Here is a 22717-nt window from a genome sequence, read left to right on the forward strand (position 1 = left end):
ATGGAAAGCACAGAGTCTAGGTAGCAATAATTTCCGATTCTCAGAATCCAGGAACTCTCTGAAATGCCCTCAGGCACTTTGAGAGTAAGCAAAGCCAGAGACAGATCCATTCAGGCTGCATACACATCCCCTGTTTAGATGCAGCCCTTCCTCTTGGTTCTGCTCTAGCCTCTCCCTCCGTGAGAATACCTGAAGCCCCGGCCCTGGCCCTGTGTCAACTAAAAAGAATCCTACATGAATGGGTAAACCAACTGTGGCATATCCATGCAACAAAATAGTACACAGCTGTGAAAAGGAATGAGGCACTGACACATGCCTCAATATGGCTGAACCTTGCAAACACTATGCTAAGTGAAAAAAACCAGACACAAAAGACCACGCATTGCATGATTCCATTTGTCAGAACAGGCAAATCCATAGAGACAGAAAGGAGATTAGTGGTTGCCAGGGGCTGAGGGGAGGAAAGAATGAGGGATGATTGCTAAAGGATACAGGATTCTTTTGGAGATGATGAAATATTCTGGAATTAGTAGTGATGGTTGCACAACATTGTGAATAAAAATCACGGGATTGTGTACTTTAAAAGGGTGGACTTTATGGAATATAAATTATTTTGGAAAGATTTTAAAGTTATTAAAAACATTAAAAATAGAAAAAATAATATTTCTATGTGTTGTTGTTGTTATTATTATTATTATTATTATTATTTGAGACAGGGTATCACTCTGTCACCAAGGCTAGGGTGCAGTGGCGCAAGCATGGCTCATTGCAGCCTTGACCTGCTATGCTCAGGTGATCCTCCCACCTCAGCCTCCTGAATAGCTGGGATTATAGGACTGCACCACCACACCCAGCTAGTTTTCTGTATTTTTTGAAGATGGGGCTTCGCCATGTTGCCCAGGTTGGTCTCAAACTCCTGGCTCAAGTGATCCCCCTGCCTCGGCCTCCCAAAGTGCTGGGATTATAGGTGTGAGCCACTGCACCTGGCCTATGTGTTATTAAATATGCACTTCCCAGCCTTCTGGTGACAGAGTCAGGGAAGGTAGCACTGATGTTGTTTCCCAGCAGAGAAACTGGAACTCAGAGAGGAGGGAGGGCCTGTCAGGCTGGCATTGCTAATTAGTGGTAGAGATGGCACAAGAAGTAGGGCCAGACTCTTGGTCTGGTGCCCTCTCCCTCATGTCAGACTGCCTGATGAGCAGATGGCATTTCCTGAGCCAATCTCCAACTCTGTCTGTATCTGCCACCAGTGGTCCAGGGGCCACTGCAGGCACAGCTCGCACTGGAGGAGGCTGTCATGACAGCTAATGGCTGCCACTTGAGGAGTAACGCTCGGTGCCAGGCACAGGGGCATCAATGAGGGTGGTCTTATTTCATTCTCAAAGACCTCTGTCATGGACCTTGTTAAGAATGCCAAACCCTCTCTGCATGAGCACCCTGGTCTTTCCTGGGGCGTCCTCAGTGAACATAGACTGGTGGGAGGTCATGGTATCTCAACCCTAGAGACCAAAGAAATGGGCAGGAGATAAGCATAGAACCTCGACTGGGCCTTGAACATTGAGCATGCAGAGGCTCAGCGGCCTCTGCAGTCCTGCCCATGACTGTGGCTGTGGCAGCTGGCACCCTGGGCTGCTCCCGCTTGCTCTAGAGTTTACTGCCTTGATTGATGAATCATTATTTGACCTATTCCTCCATCACTCCTTGCATTCTATCTACTTTCTAGGCCTGGTCTTCCAGTTTCCTATAGATTCTGTGAGCTTCTGATATCCTTTCATTAAATTCCCTTTTGCACTCGTCAGAGACAGTCAGGTTCTGTTGCTTGCAATCATTTACTCTGACCGATGCATCCCTATGAGATAGGAGATACTCTTATTTGGCCCATTTTACAGATGAGAAAATTGAGGCTCAGGGCCCCCCAGATTATGAGTGACAAAGCAAAGATGCAAAGCCAGATCTGTCTGACTTCCAGAGCCTGATCTCTCAACCTCTACTGAGAAAGAAGAGCCAGCAAACCTTTCCTGTGTGTTTCCTTTATAAGCCAGACCTTGAGTCAGGCAAATCCTCTCAATAGCTCTATTAGGGAGGAATTGTCCCACTTTTAGAGGTGTGGAAACTGAGGATCAAGGAGATGATGTAACTGATTTATAGGTACCAGAGCTGAGATTAAAACTGAGATTCACCTGGCTCCAAATCCCCACACTTTTATATAGAGGTAGGAACTAAGACCTGATGGTGGGTTTCCCCTCTTCCCAGTTGGTAGAAGTTCCCATCTCTGCTTTTGGCTACATCAGCACCTCCTGTCAAGTCCTGAGAGGTAGAAACCTGACTCTACCCATTAACACTTGGGCTCAGGGATTCAGCAGCCACTGGGAGGAATCCTGCCCCATAGCCCAGGTCCTCTATAAATCAGGGGCCCAGGAAGCCACAACACTGATAAATATTTATGTTGCCTCTAAGAAAAATATGTCTCACTTGATATATTTTCTTTGTGAAAAGGCAGTAAATGGCAAGGCCCCATTACTTTTCATGAGTCTGCCAGAGCTGTAAAGATGCCCCATCCCAGCTGGGGCTGGGGGCCAGCCTAGTGCCCCTTGAGAACCACCATGTCTGTGTGTCTCAGGCTGCAGCACCAGGTCAGAGGATGGCATTTTGCTTGCCCTCCTGTGAGCCACTGTCAAGACTCTGAGAAGGACCCACTGGGCAAGCTCGGTGGAGGATTTCTGTCCAAAAGGGAATGGGGCTGGGGGAATGGAAGGAAGAGAACTCCAGCCCCGATTCCTCCAGCAGCCTCCAAACCAACCCTAGAGCTAATCCCAAGGCCATTCCTAAACCAGCTTCCAGTCAGGCTGGATACACATCAGCACCCACCTCAAACCCTCCTTTCAGCCCTCATCCCGGCTGGACCTGGGCACCAGCTCCAGTTCTAAACACCATCCCACAGCTGCATCAGCCCCATTCACAGTCCAAACCAGACATCAGCTCCATCCCAAGCTAAACTCAATCTCTGCCAACCCCAGGCCTAACCTCAAACCCACTGCAGCTACAGCCCAGTCCTAAAACTCAAACCTAACCCACGCCCTGAATCCTGCTCTCAGCTCTGCCGTCACCTCAGCCTGAGCTTTCCCTGCAGTCAATGACATGCTCTGGTCAGGGGCAGAGGGGTCACCAGATGGCTTTCCTGTGCTCAGTCTGGAAAACCTCCTTTAACGAATTCAGCAAATATTTGCTAATGACCCCATGCATGCCAGGCCCTCTGCTAGGTACCGAGGATGCATCTGTGAAGATGAACAATGCCTTATACAGAGAGGAGAGCCCTGCTCCTCTCCATCTCCCAGCTTTGAGACCTCCCCTTACCCTCCACCCCCTCTACTCTCAGCCCTCTCCTCTGGTGACAGGAGGCTTAGGCTGTGCTCCAGACAGCCACCATCTCACTTGGTAACTGAGGTAGTCTCCCTCCCTCTGAGCCTTGAACCCTCATCTTCATAATGGACAGTGAGAGAGGGAAGGTTGGAACAACTGGACTTTGAGTTTCTTGTGACCTTCTAGAAATCACTGACCTATGGACAAAGGTCAATATCTGACTGCTAAACAGATGCTGGGTTTTCTGTCCTGGACCTTGGTGGTAAAGAGGAGGTGCTGGCATCAGAAATGGAACAGATGGTCTTCTCTCTTCTCTGGATCAGGGTGGGGGCTAGAAAACACAAGCTCTCTCCTCAATCCCAACCCAGAGCCATATGGCCAAAGGGGTCATGCAGCCCAGGCGCCATGCCACTCTCCTCTCTGACTCTTCCCCCGTCACAGAGGACGATGCCTCAGAGCCACATTGTCTAGGCCTCAGCTTAAGTGCCTGGGCCCCTGTCCTGGTCAGATTCTGACCCCTGCCCCTCTGCTGCTGGCAACCCTCCCACCTCCATCCCTGGCTTCCCAAGCCTTCTGCTTCTTCTCCTTCACCCTCAGCCCCTCTTGTCTCTCCCACTCCTCCTTTCCTCTCCTGGGATCTTTAGCTCTTTTATGCATTATTTTTTTCAATGCCTCTGGTATTCTCTTGGCCATTCTCTGTTCCCTTATCTTCCTCCCCCAACCTGGTCATTTTCTCTGCAGAATTTTTTTCTTTTCTCTCTGTCTGTCTCTGTCTGTCTTTCTTTCAATTCTCTGTGTCTATCATTTGCAACCAAAAGAATGCTGTGGAAATGGGGCATCAGATCCATGGCAGCTTAGGAAATGTGAGGAATGTTGCTTTCAGTGCTGAAGAAATTCTTGTGATTTCATCCCCACAAAGTTATGTTAAGCGTCACTCTAGCGTCAGCTCAGTGACTTTCAACGCATTATTCCTTGAGGTTTATTATAAGATGCATAATCTCATTGAATTCTCCCAGCTTTCCTGTGAGACAGGCATATCCCCATTTCCTGGATGGGAAAATGCTCTCAGAGTGGGACAGTGACCTCTCCAGCAGGCAAGGAGTTGATGCCAAGTCTAGGGCTTTTCTTTGCTCCCTTCATGACATGGTGGATGGTGGCATCCACCTCAAAGCCTGGGAGGAATGTTTCTGGTTGATTCTGGTGACGCACAGGGGTTTCTGAAGCTGGGGAGTGGGTGATGTTTCCCACCTACTCCAACATCTGCAATCACTGCAGAAACACAGGGAGAATCAATACCCAATCCACCCTGCCAAGGGCAGCTCTGTGGAGGATGCGGAGGAGGAGCTTCTGCTCTTCCAAGCCCAGGAACTTCCTAATGAAGAGAAGACCCATGGGGTGGGGGAGGCTGGTAAGGGAGGATAAGACCCTGCCAACTCCTACCCAAGGCTTTGGCACGCGGCTCAGAAACGTGGCTCAGTGAGGGAACACAGTCTGCTCAGGGGATAGACTTTGGGGCTGAGTGCTGGCTGCCATTTGATCATGCCTTAAGGAGCGTCTCCATCTTTTTCTTCTTTTTTTTTTTGAGATGGAATTTTGCTCTTGTCACCCAGGCTGGAGTGCAATGGCATGATTTTGGCTCTCTGTAACCTCCGCCTCCCAGGTTCAAGTGATTCTCCTGCCTTAGCTTCCCCAGTAGCTGGGTTTACAGGTTTACACCATGCCCAGCTAATTTTTGTGGGTATGTTTTAGTAGAGATGGGGTTTCACCATGTTGGCCAGGCTGGTCTTGAACTCCTGGCCTCAGATCCACCCACCTTGGCCTCCCAAAGTGCTGGGATTACAGACATGAGCCACTGCACCCAGCCAGACAGTCTCCCTCTTCTTATTGCGAAGTGGGTGTGCTGGCCCCACCTCCAAGTGTGGTGGATATGAAAGTCCTGCATTAAATGTATGGTGCGGGACGGGTGCTCCCTGCTAATAACACGGGCCATTTACGTTGAATGCCAAGGACACAGCATTTAACAGAGGTCTCTGTTTACCTACTAACTCTGAAATAACTTCAAGGCTGTGTGATTCTCACCCAATTTTTAAAAGCAGTTTAACTTGAATTGTATTTATTCCACCATCTTGAAAACAAACAAACATGTGACAACTGATAAATTACTCAATCAAATAGGATTGTGTATAATTGAGATGCAATTGAATGCAGACAAAAGGTAACAAATATTGGCCAGGATGTGGAGAAAAAGGAACCCTTGTACACTGTTGATGGAGATGTAAATTAGTACAGCCATTATGGGAGACAGTATGGAGGTTCATCAAAAAAGTAAAAATAGACCTACCATATGATCCAGCAATTCCACTTCTGGGTATATATCCAAAGGAAATCAGTATACATCCAAAGGAAATCAAATGAAATCAGTATGCCAGAGAGATATCCACAGTCCCATGTTAAGTGCAACAGTATTCACAATAGCTAAGACACAGAATGAACCTGAGGGTTCATCAGCAGATGAATGGGGCTGGGTGTGGTGGCTCATGCCTGTAATTTCAGCATTTTGGGGGCCCTGAGGTGGGCAGATCACTTGAGGTCAGGAGTTCAAGACCAGCTTGGTCAATACGGTGGAACCCCATCTCTATCAAAAATACAAAAATTAACTGGGTGTGGTGGTGGGCGCCTGTAGTCCCAGCTACTTGGGAAACTGAGGCAGGAGAATCGCTTGAACCCAGGAGGCGGAGGTTGCAGTGAGCTGAAATCGCATGACACAGCGAGACTCCTCAAAAAAGCAAAAACAAAAACAGAAACAAAAAACAAACCCAAAAAACAGATGAATGTATTAAGAGCACATGGTAAATACACATAATGGAATACTATCCAGGGTTAAAAAAAGAACAGAATAATGTCATTTGTGGCAACATGGATGATCCCAGAGGACATTTTGCTTAGTGAAATTTGCCAGGCATAGACAGATGAATATTGTATGATCTCACTTACATGTAGAATCTAAAAAAGTAGAACTCATAGAAGCAGAGAGTGGAATGGTGGTTACCAGGGGTTGGGGATTGGGGAGATGCTGGTCAAAGGGTAAAAAGTTTCAATTAAATGGAGGATCTACACCCCCAATCACGAAATGCTGCAGATGTAATTCTGATTGAGTGTGGACCTGCTGGAGGCATGGGCAAGCTGGCCTTCTGCAGTGCTCTGGGGATGAGGCAGCAGGACCTTTCCCAAGCCAGGGTGCTGGGGCTGGGCGGATGGCATCTGAGTTCCACTTTCCGGGGCTCTGGGACTCCCTCCCCGTGCCATGGCCTCGAGGGTGCATGCTAACACTTGCGCAGGGGCACCGCGCGGCTGTTATCTGCCTGGTTTGAATTAGATGCTGGGCTCTGCAGAACCTCAGGCTCATTAGTGGTTTCATCGCCCAGGCTGGCGCCTGCAGGATGGTAACATTTTATGATTTCCTTGCTTTTTCTTTCTTTCTTATTTCTGTCTCTCCCCCACCTCCTTTCTTTATTATTTCCAATTTCCACCTCATGCCACAAAAATGTAAAGGCTGCCACGAGTCCTGCTGGGACATAGTCGCAGTCACCAGCACCCCACGTGCTCGCCCCACTCACCACTGTCCCGGCAGCACACACACCAAGTACCACAAGCCGTGGACTCACTGATCCCTCTCCAGGGCCAGGACTTGCAGGGGAATGTTCTGTGTGTTTCCCTGCCCCACCCAATACACACATTGACAACCACTGCCACCTGCACTTCTCTGGGCACTCAAGTGGCACAGTAGGGCATTTCTGGAGTCTCTCTGCCTCTGTATCCACCACCCCAGTTTTGAACTCAATAATTTGAACACCATTTATTCTTTTACTCAGCAACTTAACCTTTTCTCACCTGCGAAATGGATGTAATAAGAATATTTGGCTGGGCACAGTGACTCATGCCTGTAATCGCAACAGTTTGGAAGGCCGAGGCAGGTGGATTGATTGAGCCCAGGAGTTCAAGACCAGCCTGGGCAACATGGGAAGCCTCATCTCTACAATAATTATCCAGGCGTGGTGGCACGCACCATAGTCCCAGATACTTGAGGGGCTGAAGCAGGAGGATCACCTGAACCCGGGAGGTCAAGGTTGCAGTGAGCCATGATCGTGCCACTGCACTCCAGCCTGGGCAACAGAAGGAGACCCCGTCTCAAAAAAAAAAAAAAGAATATTTTGTTCTCTACCACTGATGTTAGGCTGAAAGGAGAGAGTGAGCAGAGGTACTTATTCCAAACTGGGCACAGAGTAAGTGTTTAATAAATAGTAAGCATGATTATTATTCTGCTGACGTCAGGGGCAGCCACTACCACTTTGAACACCTACTTCTGAGGCTGCGGGCAAGAATAGATGAGAAGTTGCACTAGGTCAGCCTGCAGAAATGCTCAGTAAGGGGTATTAACACTCTTCATCATCGTTGTCATCATCATCATCCTCCTCCTCATCATCATCCTCATCTCACTATAATTTCTGTTATTCTTTCCCTGCATTCTCCTCCACAAAGGGTGGGAGACAGCATGGTAAGACCAGAAGAAAGAAGGCTAAGCAGACCGGGAGGAACTGTGATGACAAGCCAGAAGAGACCCCTGAAAATAAGAGATAGGACAAGTTAGGCGGGCCAGGGGAGCCGAAAGAGGCTGGGAGGAGTGGGAAGGCAATGGGCGGGAGGAGTTCATTTCAGATGATGGTCATTAACTTACATCATTCAGTGCGCTCAGTTGATAAGAGGCTTCCTTTCCAGTTCCTTAGCCCTCGCGGGGATCTCTGAAGGACGGCGTTATTGCTTCCATTCAATGCAGCCACCGCAGGCATTGGGGCAGCGTGGGCATGGAGAGTGGAGACATTGCAGGGCCTCCGGGAAGCTGAAGTGTGCCCGTGTCAGCTCGACCAAGGCAAGACCATCTTTGCCCGGGCCAGCCTGCGGAGGGTTGCACCAAGATGCTGGCTAACATTTCCTGAGACCCACATGAGCAGAGGAGAGGTCTGCGGGCTGCTGGTGAGTCTGGATGGAGCTGGGAGCTGGAAGCTCCAGGCCTTGGGGATGCCTCCTGTGCAGTGGCCTCTTGCTGCCAAAGCGGGCGATCCCCAGGCCTCATCTTCCTCACCCTATCAGCAGCTTTTGACAGAGCTGATCTTTCCCCACTGCCTTAAGCACTTGGCTTCCAAGACAACACTCTCTCAGTTTCTTCCTTCTTCCCTGGCCATTGCTTCTCAGGCTCCTTTCTGGAATCTGTCTCCTCTTCCAAACTGATAAGTGGTAGAGCACCCCAGGGCTGTCTGCACCCACTCCCAGGGCTGTCTACACCCACTCTTGGTCTCTGTCTACACTCATCCCCAGGGCCCTGTCTACACTCTCTCTGGGGCCCTGTCTACACCTACTCCCTGGGTGGGCTCATCCAGGCTGAAGTTGTAGATAGGGTCCCCCCAGACACTGACATCTCCCAAATGCCGATCTACAGGCTAGACCTTTCTCTTAAGCTCCAGACTGGTGCATCCAGCCCCCCGCTTGGAGAAGGCCCACCGCATCTCATACCAGGTGGATTATTGAAAACTGCTTTGCTTTCGATCTTCTGCTTGTCGGTACACGGCATCCAGGTTGCTCCGGTCCAAGCCCCTGAAGTTGTCCTGCCTCCTCTTTCCCTCACATCCTGCATCCCATCCACAAGTCTGGTCAGTGCTCATTTAATCATGAATCCTGACTCCCCAGGCACCCTCTTGCCACCCTAATCTCGTCCTATCAGCTTGTGCCCCTGTTATGAAACTGGCCTTATACTGTCTCCTTGCTTCCCCTCTTACCTGCTGCCCTCTGGTCCAGTGATCTTTCAAAAGTGGACATCAGATCTTGTTACTCTTCTGCTTAACACTCTCAAATGCTTCCCAGCATACACATAATAGAGTCTTGCCTGGCAGCAAACCCTCTTGTGTGTGACTGACTGCAACCTGCCTCTCCACCTGCATTTTCTGTGGTTCTGTCTCACTGCAATCAAGACATATTCACCTCCTTGATCTTCCTTGGCCCAAAGCTGAAATGCCTCCTCAATGGCCTTCTCTAAATGACCTACGTTGGGTCTCCTGCTTGGACCTCTACATGAGTCAGTTCCAGTCCTTGCCTGCTGTATTTGTCTTTACAGGACTGAGGTCCACATTTAATTAGATCACGTGCTTATTTGCTTCACTAATTCTTCTGTCTCCCACCTAATTATAAGCTGAGCTGTGGGGACTTGTCTTGTTCGGCACCATTTCCCCAGTGCCTAGCACCATGCCTGGCACATAGTTGGTGCATAATAAAACTATGTTGGGTGACTGAATAAATGAACATCCACTGAGGCTGGGTTGAGAGAATGTATTTATAGGAGCCTTGCACAGTTAAATGTTTGTTGAATGAATTAATGTGAGTCTTTTACATGTGTCCTTTTGACTGTCAGTTCCTTGAGGGCAGACCCATATCTTGCTCTTCTTGGTATTTCTCATGATGCTTTAGTACGCTGTGTGACCTTAGGCAAGTTACTTAACCTCTCTGGGCTTTGGTTTCTTCATCTATAAAATGAGAAGAATAATGGTAGTTGTTGGGAGGATTAAACAAGTTAATGTATGTAAAGCTCTTAGAATAGTGCCTGGCCAGAGTAAGTGCTCATGAAGCATTAGCTGTTCTTATCCTGATTTTACACATAGTAGGTGTTTCAAAAGCTGTAAGGCAGGGGATTGAGCAAACAATGAGTTGTCTCCAGCTGAGCCCAGAGAAGCTTCTTTATATTGCCTTTACTTTTCCCATACCGCGAGCTGGGGAATTGTCCGATAACATGAACTGGATCGAAATTAGAAACCACACCATGCCGTCAACTCATGCTGAGTTTGTGGTCAGTTAAACCCCAAAGCCTTTCTTCACAGTCTTACTGCTCAGCCAGGGAACCCTCATCCTGTATTTGCGGGTTTTAACTTTATTTTTTGTGGTCTTTTGCTTTTTTGTTTTTTAATGTTCCGGATTATAAAAGTTATATATGCCCACTGTAGAAAGTTTACAATGAGCATAAAATTACAAAGGACAGGAAAAAAGCAGGTTACAAATCAGCATGAATGGCTTGAATCCACTGCGTAAAATGCTTTTATATATTTATAAAGAGAGATAGGGACAGACAGGAATAGCGAGAGAGTGAGTGAGAGGCAGGCTTGCAAAGACGTTCACCAGAGTGTCTGCAGTGGCTGTTCTCTATGGGCTGCATAATGCATGATATTAATATTCCCCCATATGCTATTTGATTTTTTTTAATAACAAACATGTGTTACCTTTTTTTGAAAAAACATTTTTTGATAATTTTTTTAAATGGAAATCAGATCATTCATCTCCTCTACTTAAAACGCTCCAAGTGTTCATTCATTCAAGAAATATTCATTGACTAGGGACTAAGTGCTGGGCTTGGTTCTCTCTCCTTCCCTTGTTTTATGGCCCTTGTAGCTGTCATCAGGAGCTCAGAGTATTGTGTTTGGTTTGGTTTTGCTTTTTCTTTCCAGACAGGGTCTCACTCTGTCACCCAGGCTGGAGTGCGGAGGTGCGATCACAGCTCACTACAGCCTCGATCTCCCAGGCTAAAGCGATCCTCCCATCTCAGCCTTCTCAGTAGCTGGGACTACAGGCATGTACCACCACATCTGGCTAATTTTTATATTTTTAGTAGAGACAGGGTTTTGCCATGTTGCTCAGGCTATTCTTGAACTCCTGGGCTCAAGTGATCAACCTGCCTCAGCCTCTCAAGGTGCTGGGTTTACAGGTGTGAGCCACCGTGCCCAGCCCCAGAGTATTGTTCTTTTCAGGCTATGGGGTTCATGTCTATACTTCCATAGAACATCATCAGTTCTGTGAGGGCGGAGTCCTATATAATGTCCTATATAATGCCTGTCCCCTCATGGGTATGTTTTGCTCTCCCGGAGTGTTTGAGCAAGGTAAGAAAGAGATCCCATGTGGGATGCCGAGGCGGGCGGATCACGAGGCCAGGAGATTGAGACCATCCTGGCGAACACGGTGAAACCTTGTCTCTACTAAAATTACAAAAAAAAAAATCAGCCTAGTATGGTGGCAGGTGCCTGTAGTCCCAGCTACTCCGGAGGCTGAGGCAGGATAATGGCGTGAACCTGGGAGGCAGAGGTTGCAGTGAGCCCAGATCGTGCCACTGCACTCCAGCCTGGGAGACAGAGCGAGACTCCGTCTCAAAAAAAAAAAAAAAAGAAAAGAAAAGAAAAAAAGAAAGAGATCCCATGTTCCTTTTTAAAAATCCCTCTGGCTGCTGTATGGAAGATGGACTATAGCAAGGCGAGGGTGCAAGTGGGGAGCCCAGGAAGGGGCAATCGTAATCTTGCAGGTGACAGGTGATGGTGGCTTGGACTTCATCATAAGGAGTGTGGTGCAGAAGAGCGAGATGCGGTCAGATTCCAGATATATTTTGAAGATGGAGCCAGTGGGTTTGCTGATGCGTTGCATGTGGGGGAAGGGTGAGAGAAAGAGGGGTGGAGAATGACCAACAATTGGGAATTAAATGGGAGCTTTCAGATATATGAGAGTTCTCTTCTGGGATTTATGTTTCCATGGCACACACACAAGCGATGGAAGCCCGCAACAGCCAGCCAATCCCTGGCAACTTCCAAATTTCCAGATGCTCATTGATTTGCTGTTGTGTAGACTCTCCCTACTCAAAGTGTGGGAACTGGTTACATGCTCAGGCCTGCCAGGTGATTCGTGTGCTTGTTAAAGTGTAAGAAATGGCTGGACACAGTGGCTCATGCCTGTAATCCCAGCACTTTGGGAGGCTGAGCGGGGAGGATCACTTGTGGCCAGGAGTTTGAGGACGCTGAGAGCTATGATCATGCCACTGCACTTCAGCCCAAGTGACAGAGCTAGACCCTGTCTCTAATAAAACACACACACACACACACACACACACCCCACACAGACAAAAGTTTAAGAAACACTGATGTAGGTCACACGTCTGAAAGGGTGGAATTCTTTATCTTCTCTTTGGGTGTTTTAGATTTTGTGAATATATTGACATTTCTTCCATAAGGAAGGTGATTTTTAAATGACAGCATTGTGAGTGGAACAGAGAAGAGGAGTGTGTGGGTGAGGGCAAGTCTCAAAGTTAAGGTGAGAATTGACATGCAGATTTGGAAACACTAACATGTCTCTACTGTCCTTTGGGCAGCTAGAACCACTTTCCTTTCCTGGGATACAGAAGAGCTGGCCTTCACCACAGAGGGGTGAACTGAGAGCTAGCAGCACGGTGTAGAGAAAAGTGGACAGGCTTTGGGGTCAAACAAACTTCAATTTAAATCCAGGCTCCTCACTCACAAGTTACGTGATTTCACCTCTCTGAGACTCAGTTTTTCTTATATCTAGAATGGGACTAATAGTTTCAATAATATAGAATTATTGTGGTGATTAAATTAGATAGGATGCATAATGCATTTAGCAACATACTGAAAGAGAAGACCAGCTTAATAACTGTTAGCTATAGCCAGGTGTTGGTAGCTTGTGCCTGCAATCCCAGCTACTCAGAAGGCTGAGACAGGAGGATTGTCTGAGCCCTGAAGTTCGAGGCTGCAGTGAGCTATGATCACACTTCAGATGTACTTCAGCTTGGGCAATAGAGCAAGACCTTATCTCCAAAATAATAATAATAATAATAATAATACATTTGAAAAAGACTGTTCGCTATGGTCATAAGTGGAGTTATGATGGAATCAGGATGCTTTTGGTTACAAGTAACTGAAAACCTAACTGTTTTAGTTTTCAACTGCTGTTGCAGTAGATTACCACAAACCTAGTGGCTTAAAATAGCATAAATGTATCTTACAATCCTGTAGGTTAGAAGCTTCTTGTGGATCTTACTGAGCTAAAACAAGGCATCAGCAGGCTGCATCCCTTTCTGGAGGCTCTGCGAGAGAATTTGTTTCTTTGTCCTTCCCAGATCCTAGAAGGCCTTGGCTCATGGTCCCCATCCTCTGTCAACAAAGCCAGCGCTACTGCATCTCTCTGACTGGCCTTCCTTAGTCACATCTCCCTGTGACCACTCCTTGAAATGATTCTCTGATTATAAGAACTCATATGATTAGATTGGGTCCATTTGGATAATCCAGAATACTCTACCCATATCAAGGTCCTTAATCAATCTGAAAAGTCCCTTTTGCCACGTAAATGCATGTATTCACAGTTCCGCTCCTTCCTTCCATCCTTCCTTCCTTCCTTTCTTCCTTTCCTTCCTTCCTTCTTTCTTTCTTTCCTTCCTTCTTCTTTCTTTCTTTCCTTCCTTCTTCTTTCTTTCTTTCCTTCCTTCTTCTTCTTTCTTTCTTTCCTTCCTTCTTTTTTCTTTCTTTCTTTCCTTCCTTCCTTTCTTCTTCTTTTTCTTTCCTTCCTTCCTTCTTTCTTTCTGTCTTTCTTTCCTTCCTTCCTTTCTTCTCCTTCCTTCCTTCCTTCTTTCTTTCTTTCCTTTTCTTTCTCTTTCTTTCTCTCTCTCTCTCTCTCTCTTGCTCCCTCCCTCCCTTCCTTTTTTTGATGGAGTTTCACTCTTGTTGCCCAGGCTAGAATGCAATGGTGTGATCTTGGCTCGCTGAAACCTGTGCCTTCCAGGTTCAAGTGATTCTCCTGTCTCAGCCTCCCAAGTAGCTGGGATTACAGGCATGCACCACCATGCCTGGCTAATTTTGTATTTTTAGGAGAGATGAGGTTTCACTATGTTGGTCAGGCTGGTCTCGAACTCCTGACCTCAGGTGATCCACCTACCTCAGCCTCCCAAAGCACTGGGGTAATCGCAACATGAGCCTGGCCTGTATCCACAGTTTCTAGAGATAGTGCATGGACATCTTTGGGGGTGGCATTATTCTGTCTGCTGCACCAACTCAGACTATTAATAGCCCTGAGATTTATTGCCTTGTGTAGTAAAGGACTGAAGGTACTGTGTGTGGGCTTCAGGCATAGTTTTATCAGGACTTGACCTTTGTTTCTCTGTTTCTCTATGCTCTGCCTTCCATGCTTACTCCTTAAAATGGCTTACTTGATAGTCACAGGAATGCTGCCAGCAGAAACCAGGGTGATACAGTTCCTTTTTCCTCTTCTGGGAGAAAGAAACCACTCTTCCCATACCCATGACACGGGTATTCTGAGCTATGCTCTGAGAAGACCGTCTCTGATGGACAATCGCTATGGATGGTAGGGAAGTCGCGATGACCCTGATTGGTCATCCTGGAGATAGGAGTGGGGTCAGTCCCACTTCCTGGGACTGGGCCATTGTAGTGGGGGAGGGGAGGTAACCCCAGTGACCACTGCAATTATCCACATCCTTAGCCTACCCCCTCCTGGAGAAGGAAGCACTAAAACAGAATGGAAGGCAAGTGCCCCTGCTCAGGGATTAGAATCCATTTTTCTGCTGAGTTCTGTGTCCCTGGCCTGCTGGACTCCTGACCCCCACCCTATTTGCCTGGTCCTTGATCTGATGCTCAACCCACCTTCCTGGCTCCCAGCCATCAGCTTGCTTCTGGCTGCAGAGCCCTTGTCCCTCTAGCTCTTGCCTCCTTGCCTTGGGTTCATTGCAGGCCCAGAACATCCCACAGCTCTGTGCAGGCCCAGGCCCCTATTTGACTCTCCCTACAGCCTCTAAGGATGCTTGCCTGGCTTCTCCAGGCCCTGGGCATTGTGCCTTCTTCCACATTCCACATTTTTTTTTTCAAGTCGGAGTCACCACTTTGGGAGGCCGAGGCGGGCAGATCATGAGGTCAGGAGTTCAAGACCAGCCTGGCCAACATGGTGAAACCCTGTCTCTACTAAAATACAAAAAAAAAAATTTAAAAAATTAGCCAGGCATGATGGCGGGTACCTGTAATTTCAGCTACTCTGGAGGCTGAGGCAGGAAAATCGCTTGAACCCAAGAGGCAGAGGTTGCAGTGAGCTGAGATCAGGTAACTGCACTCCAGCCTAAGCGACAAGAGCAAGATTCCATCTCAAAAAAAAAAAAAAAAAGGTCAGAGTCTCGCCCTGTTGCCCAGGCAGGAGTGCAGAGGAACGATCACTGCAGCCTCCAACTCCTGGGTTCAAGCAATCCTCCCACCTCAGCCTCCAGAGTTGCTGGGATTACAGACAGGCTGAGCCACTGTGCTCACCTCTCCACAACTTTTCTTACGCATCTGCTACAACTATTATTGGTTGTTTATCACCACTGTTTGTCTGGACTCTATGCCCAGCATCGGGTTAAGCATTTAAAATTATTAGCTCATTCATCTTTACAGCCACTCTTTGAAAGAGGAAGGCATGATTCTTACCCCATCTTACTGACTGAGGAGAGGGAGGCTTAGAGAGGTTGAATAACTTGCCCCAGGTCACACAGCCAGGAAAGGATGGAGCCAACTCCAAGTCTAGCTCTTAACCAGTATGTTATCCTGCTCCTCACTGGTGCAGAAGGCCACAGGTAATGACAGTCCAGATTCTGGGGTCATTGTGTGTGTGAGGAGAGGTGCAGAAGATGGAGATACCCGCAATGGATGATTCATCTCAACATAGGTGGTGGGGGAGCCCAACTTTGCAATGTCCAACTGATTAGGTGAGCGCCAGCCCTGGGATCTGGGCCACTAGGGCTGGAAGCAGCTTAGCCAGCAGCGCCAGGCTGCTAGAAGGGCTTTCCCCCCCACCTTGAGCTTATTTTTACTCTTAATTTGGTGCTTTGGGATGGGTCTGCCGTCCCAGCCTTGTGGATAAGCTATGCCTCCCAGCCAGAGGACTGTCAGGACAGGGGCCTACTGGCCCTGGCCCAACCAGGAAAGGAGTTTGAGCTGCTTCTCTCCTGCACTGTTGGCTGGGATGGAGCCCAGCACTCCTGCCGAGAGCTAAGACACCTTGGTCCCTGGGCTCTCTGGAAAGCTGCTGTCCACTTGGCCTCCCATGCTCAGCTTGGCCAGATCATGTTGGCTGAGCTGGCCTGCAAGATAGAGAATAAATTAACACTTCCGTTAAGGGGGAATAAGCCTGCTTTTATTGTTTAGTGATGAAATGAAGTATGGAGAAGTGTTTAGTTTGGTTACAGGGCGGGGAAGAGAGTGATGTGGGGGCCGCAGCCATGAATGTGAACAGCCATGGACGGGACAGGAGGAGCAGCTGTCTGGAGCTGTCCACCGGGCAGGGGGAGTGGTTCTGAGGAGGGGGCTTTGTGCTGGAGGTCCCAAAGACTGCTCACTGCTTTTGAGTGCCCTACTGGGACTGCAGGGAGTGGGCTTCCAACCCTAGCTAGATGCCATCATATGACTTGGGGTAAATCCCTGACCATCACTGGACCTTACACTCGTCGTCTGTTAATGAAGGCATTGGCTGCAATGGCCTCTCAGGGCCTCCCTGGTCACCACTGCCTAGGATTGGCTCAACTGTGGCCGAATAGAAGCTGTCCCTGATGTTTCTGACATCATCACCAGATGCACGGGGAAAAGCAACACACTTGCTATTTCAAGAAAGGTAATGCTTAGGGGGAATTTCACACCCAAGCACTACCTTTTCTACCTGCTAAGGGGGAATTCTCTAACTGCTAAGGGGGAATTTCACACCCAAGCACTACCTTTTCTACCTTGGAGAGGTTGGGGCATATTTCACTATGTCGCAGCTGGATTGCTGGGAACTCCCGGAGAGCATGGATGGATTGGGGGATGGGGAGGCGGAGGCTGGAGAGACCCCCAAGGAGAGCAGAGCCAACCCTGTGTGTGTGCACGTGTGTGTCTGCTGGGGCAGCAGCGGGGATTATCTGACTTTTGTTAAGGGCTGCACTTAAAGGCTCTGATCCAAGTGGGGCTGGTAGTATGTTTTCAGTGTTGGATACGATGACAAGCCATGGGTCGGTGCCAATGGCCACCACCAATGCCAGGGTCCAGACCCAGGGCAAAGGATGGGTGACCAGAAGGTGGAGACAGGACTCCACCCCCTGCAGGTGGTAGCTGGGCACTGTAGTTCTGTGCTTAGGCTACAGATTCAGAAGAAGCAGTTTTGCAGCCTGGCACCGGCTCCTGCTGAGCTATCCTGGGCTGCTGACTTCACTTCTCTGAACCTTGTTTCCTCATCAGAAAGAGGGGAAAGTAACAGTCCCACCTCCAAGAGCAGGGGCTAGGATTATGTAAGAGGCTGGGCCATGTGTCAGGTGTACCTGGGCATGGGTGGGTGGCTTGTTAGGACAGGAGGCCCATCCAGCAGAAGACACCTGCAGCCTCTGCCCCACCTCTGGGCTGAGCCAAGCGAATGTGGGGAGGTCTCACCTCTGCCAGCTCCCACTGCGCTTGGGTCCTAGGGACAAAGATATGAAAGTGGACTTTGCAAGTGGCTTAGGCAGCACATAAGACTCTTCTGGAGAAGTTATTAGCAATGCAGATCCCAGCTCCAATCTTCCCGGGGCTCCATTTGGTTTGGGGCAGGACCAGGAATCTGCACTATTCACATGTGTCTCTGAGGTTTCAGCTGCCTCCTGAGAAACTCTGTGTCAGGTGGTGTCTATACCAGCGTGGCTGCCTCTGCCCTCTTATGAGGTAGACCCTGGTGCTGCTGCATGTCTGGCTACAAGAGAGGGCAACTGGTGAGCCTGGTGCACCCCAGGTCAATGGCAGGGAGCTGGATTCATTCAGAGCAGCCCAGTGTGGGGCCCTCAGGACTTCTCTGCCAGCTCTTTCCAGGCTCCTGCCAGCCCAGAGAAGCGGCTCCAGCCCCAGCCCAGGCACAAAAATGGGGCTGCTGGCAGCCTCCTCCTTCCATGACATGGATGGCCAGACTCTCCCTCTGCTCCCACAGACCCTGCCTTGTCCCCAGGGACTTGTCTGCCTGCAGGGTGGACACGCTTCCCCTCCTCCCCGTCAGATTTCAATAGGACCAACCAATGACTCACAGCCCCAAGCAGAGTGCTTGGCACCTCCTAGGCGGACGATGCTTGTTGCATTCCCCGGCCCTTGGAGGAGGCAATCAATGACAGGGCGTGATTGGGGGCCACCCACCCACCGAATTATCTCCTTTGTGGATGCCTGAAATTCCACTATTAATACTTCATTCTTTTGGAGGATATTATGGCCTTATCTCAGTTCCACTCTTTAAATATAAGCCCCTTGGGATGTATAACGTACCTGAGTATGGATGAGCACGTCAAAACACGTTCCTTTCCCAAAAGAGGGATCCAAGTTCTTAGGCTCCAAGCTCAGCACTCTTTCCAATGCCGGACACTTTCAGTCACTCAACAAACATGATCAGGCCCCAACTCTGTGTTGCAGCCCTATGTCTGGTGCTAAAATCTGCCAGACATGGTTCTGCCCTCAAGGCATATAGCGGAGCTTCCCCTCATGCAATCGGAACGCGCTACTCTTTGCATACATAGCATCTTGCAGACGCCTAGCACACAGTGGGAGCTCACTAAATATTTGTTGAATGAATGAAGCTCTAGATCTACAAAAATAAGGCACTACAGTAGCGGGAATGTGAGCACAAACTCTGGAGCTGACTTCCTGGGTTTGGTTTCCAGCTTTGTCACTTACCAGCCATGAGACCTTAAGCAAGTTTCTGTACTTTTCTCTGCCTCAGTCTCCACATTGGTAAAATGGGAATAATAATGGTTGTTATGAGGATTCTCTGTGTTTATCTTTGTAAAGTACTTAGAACATTTCCTGGCACACAGAAAGCACGATGTACGTGTTTGTTAAATAACCAAAAACTCAACAATCATGATTGAATACACATGGAAGGCATTCGGTAATGTTTGTTGGCTGGTCTAAGGGCTTACACATGGCAGGGATGGTGTTTTACTACTCTCCGTATCCTCAGAGGCTGGCACAGTGTAGACATCAGTAAATGTTGGTTTACTGGACTAACCCTGCCCTCCTGGATCCATCTTTGATTTTCCAACCAGGAGCTGTATGGCTCAGAGTGCTGGATGCCGCGGCAGGGCTGGTGCATTTGGGCTGGGTTCTAGGAGATGCAGTCATAAATCTAGTTGCTGTCAAGTTCCTGCAACAGGCTTTTTTTCTGCCTGTTTGGGTGTAGACAGAAACTGTCAATACAGAATTGATCTTTACAAGGCAGAGAGACTAATGCACAGGGTGGTGAGACGCGGGGAGGAGGGAACTGGGAACAGCTCGTACTTCTTACAGCTTCCCCCACGGTTCTGGGCACGTGATTAGCACTGGGTAAATACGTATTAATGATGTCCGAGTGTGGTTTAGAGCAGCCATTCTTTTCTTGACCATCCTGATCGCTGTGATGTGTCACCTCCAAGCCTTTGTTTAGGCTGATCCTACAGCTCAGAACATCTGTTCATTGCCCTTTCTCTTTTCTAAGTTCCCTCTGCCCTTCAGGGTTCAGCCTTGTTGACACGGCTTTTCCCTAGATCTTGGTCTAATTTTTGTTCAATACCTTCCCTTCCTTGCAAACAACACCCTAGCCCCACCTAACTACTTACAGGTCTTTCATTTATTCATTCAACAAACGTTCACTGAGAGCCTACAATAATTGCTCAGCAAACACTCATTGATTATGTTAGATACTGCACTGGGACCTCGGCACACCAAGCTTACAGTGTGGAGGAGAAAACGGAAAGCCAACAAATAGTCACAAGACACGAAGGAGGTGGAGCTTGTCATGTGATCACAGAACATGGAGACCTAACCTAGTCCTGGGGTTCAGGGATGGCCCATGTTAGAAGGTGAGGTTTAAGCTGAGTTTCCAAGAACAGATTTGAGCTAGAAGGGTGAAGGAAGGGAGAGAGCAGGGCAGATTTTTAGACTTGATACTGAAGATAGTAAGGGGTTTGAAATGGAGAATCAGATATTGGGATGTCAGTTTTCAATATGAAATGCGGTTGATGTTTTAAAACATAAAACTGGTGATTTTTACTATTTTTTTAAATCAGCTACACTGAGGTCTATTTTACATATAATAAAATTCACCAATTTTAAATGTACAATTCAATCATTTTGGGCAAGGGTATACAATCATGTAATTACTACCACAATCAAGATATAAACATTTCCATTACTCCCCGAAGTTCTCTCATGCCCTTTTGCAATCAGTCCCTCCCCTCCACTCCACCCAGTCCCAGGCAACCACGGATCTGCTCTAAATTGTACACACTAGGCTTGTCTAAACTTTCTCATAAATTGACTCACACAGTGTGTTGCCTTCTGTAACTAGCTTCTTCCACTTATTACAGTGCTTCTGAGATTTCTCTGTGTGTGTATCAGAGCTGGTTCCTTTTTCAGTGCTGAGTAATAATCCATTACGTGGTTGTATCTTTCACCAGCTGATGGCCATTCAGGTTGTGAGGAGGCTGCTTTGAATCCTCCCCTCCTCCCACACTAAAGCATATTGTCTTGCAGCCTTTCCACCTCCAAGAAAAGTCCAGGAGGCTTATTGCCTGGGGATGCGGAGAGCAGGTATTCATTAGAACGAAGAGGCCAGGCTGGCTTTCTTAGGATTGCAGTGAGAGAAGTGTCTCAGAAGCCAGCTGTGTGAAGAGAGAAGTTTTTTGAAATATTCAAAGCTCCCTCTGAATTCACAGGCTGGGCCTGACTGGCTTGGACCAGAGAGCTTTACTGTGAGCCCTAGGGAGAGGGAACCTACATAGGATGCAAGAGAAGCTCCTGCCCTAGAGAAAATAGGACCTAGACATCCTTCCAGGGAGGAGGGAAGGAGCAGGAGGTGGAACAGGCCCCAGCCCAGTGCTGAAGCTGGGATGGGTCTGTTGGGGAGGAGAGAAGACAGAAACTCTCATGGGCACTTTGGGGAAGTGAAGGGGGAATTTGAGAGCATCCGGCCCTGGCCATCCCCTGCCAGCCTTCTTGACTCACGTAGACACCAAGGGAGGTGTCTAGAGCGGCAGGCCCGAGAGAGCCCTGCTGGTTCCCAGAGGCCTAGGAGTGACATTCACAAGGTCCATAAGTCCCCCTATACCTCTCAATGGCTTGGGGAGCAGTGGGGAGCTTCAGAGGAGCCCAGAGGATGAGGACAAGGAGGCCACAGGGAGGTGATGGCAGGGCCTACCATCAGCAGCAGGAGTGTGGGCACATATCTGCAGGCCAGGAGGAACGAAGACTGTACCAGCAGATTCAGGGACCAGAGAGGCCAAAGCTCAGAGATAAGTGACTTAGTACACCCAAGGTCCTGAGGTGGAGTGGGGTCAGAGGACACAGATGGACGAGCAGCCACTCCCCCGCCACTGTGAGAGTAAGCATGTGCCCCCTGAATGCACAGCCTAGGTCGGGAAGGAAAGTTCTGGTGTGGGCAGGAGGAGAACCCTTGCAGGACAGCATCACCTTGGCCTTGAAAGACCAAGGTACCAATTCTCGTGGCACATGTGCTTTGAGACCAAACACCTGGGTTCAAATTCAAGCTAAGCCCATTACTCAATGTGCAACCAGAGGGAAATTCCTTACTCTCTCCATGCCTCTGTTTCCCCATCTGTAAAATGGGACTCATACTACTACTTACTTCATAGGGTCACTGAGGCCTTTTTAACTGGTAAAATCAAGTTTCTTTGTTTGTTTGTTTTACCTGTCATCAGCAGCATGAGGAGCCTTATGAGGAAGTTGGGGTCAGAGAAAATGACTTTTGTTTCTGTACCTGTGTGGTACCTCTCTGTTGGGGTAGGAACAATTCTTCCCTGCTGTAGAAGGCCACCTTGGCTTGAAGTGTGGGGGGTGGAGTGGCAGGGGCTACCCTGGAGGCCAGAGGACTGTTGTATTTGACACCTTCCACTGATGCAGTCAGAGTCTATGGAGGTGGGACCCAGGCATCAGCATTTTAAAAGATCTGCCCCCAGCCCCAGATGATGTCAGTGTGCGGCCAAGGTTGAGAAAATCAGAAGGGGTTCAATGTTCACACAAACCATCTGAGGATGTTGTAAAAAATGCAGATTTCAGTCCTTAGGTCCAGAGTGAGGCCGAGAGTCTGATGTCGATGCTACTGGTCCACAGGCCACATTTTGAATAGCAAGAATTTCCAGATGATATTGAGGAGGTGGAATCAACAGGACTTGCTGATGCCTGGTTATGGGGGCAGGATGGGGGCAGTATTCCAGGAGAAGCTCCAGTTTTCTGGCATGAGTAACCGAGCTTTGGAATCAGATGCCAATGGGGCATGAGTTGTAGGAGGTGGGGTAGAGGCTATGCCCAGTCTTGTGCCCATTCAACAGAGTTGTCCATTGGCCTGGAGTTCAGCAGCCAGTATGAATTAGAGATCTTGATTTAGAAGTCACCAGTACACTGCTAATATCAGCTTGACTCTACTGAGTGCTAACTATGTGTTGGGCTCCAGTGTAAGCATTTCACATATATTAACT

The sequence above is a fragment of the Trachypithecus francoisi genome, unplaced genomic scaffold (assembly GCF_009764315.1).
Source record: "Trachypithecus francoisi isolate TF-2019V2 unplaced genomic scaffold, Tfra_2.0 Lachesis_group12, whole genome shotgun sequence".
Lineage (NCBI taxonomy): Eukaryota > Metazoa > Chordata > Mammalia > Primates > Cercopithecidae > Trachypithecus > Trachypithecus francoisi.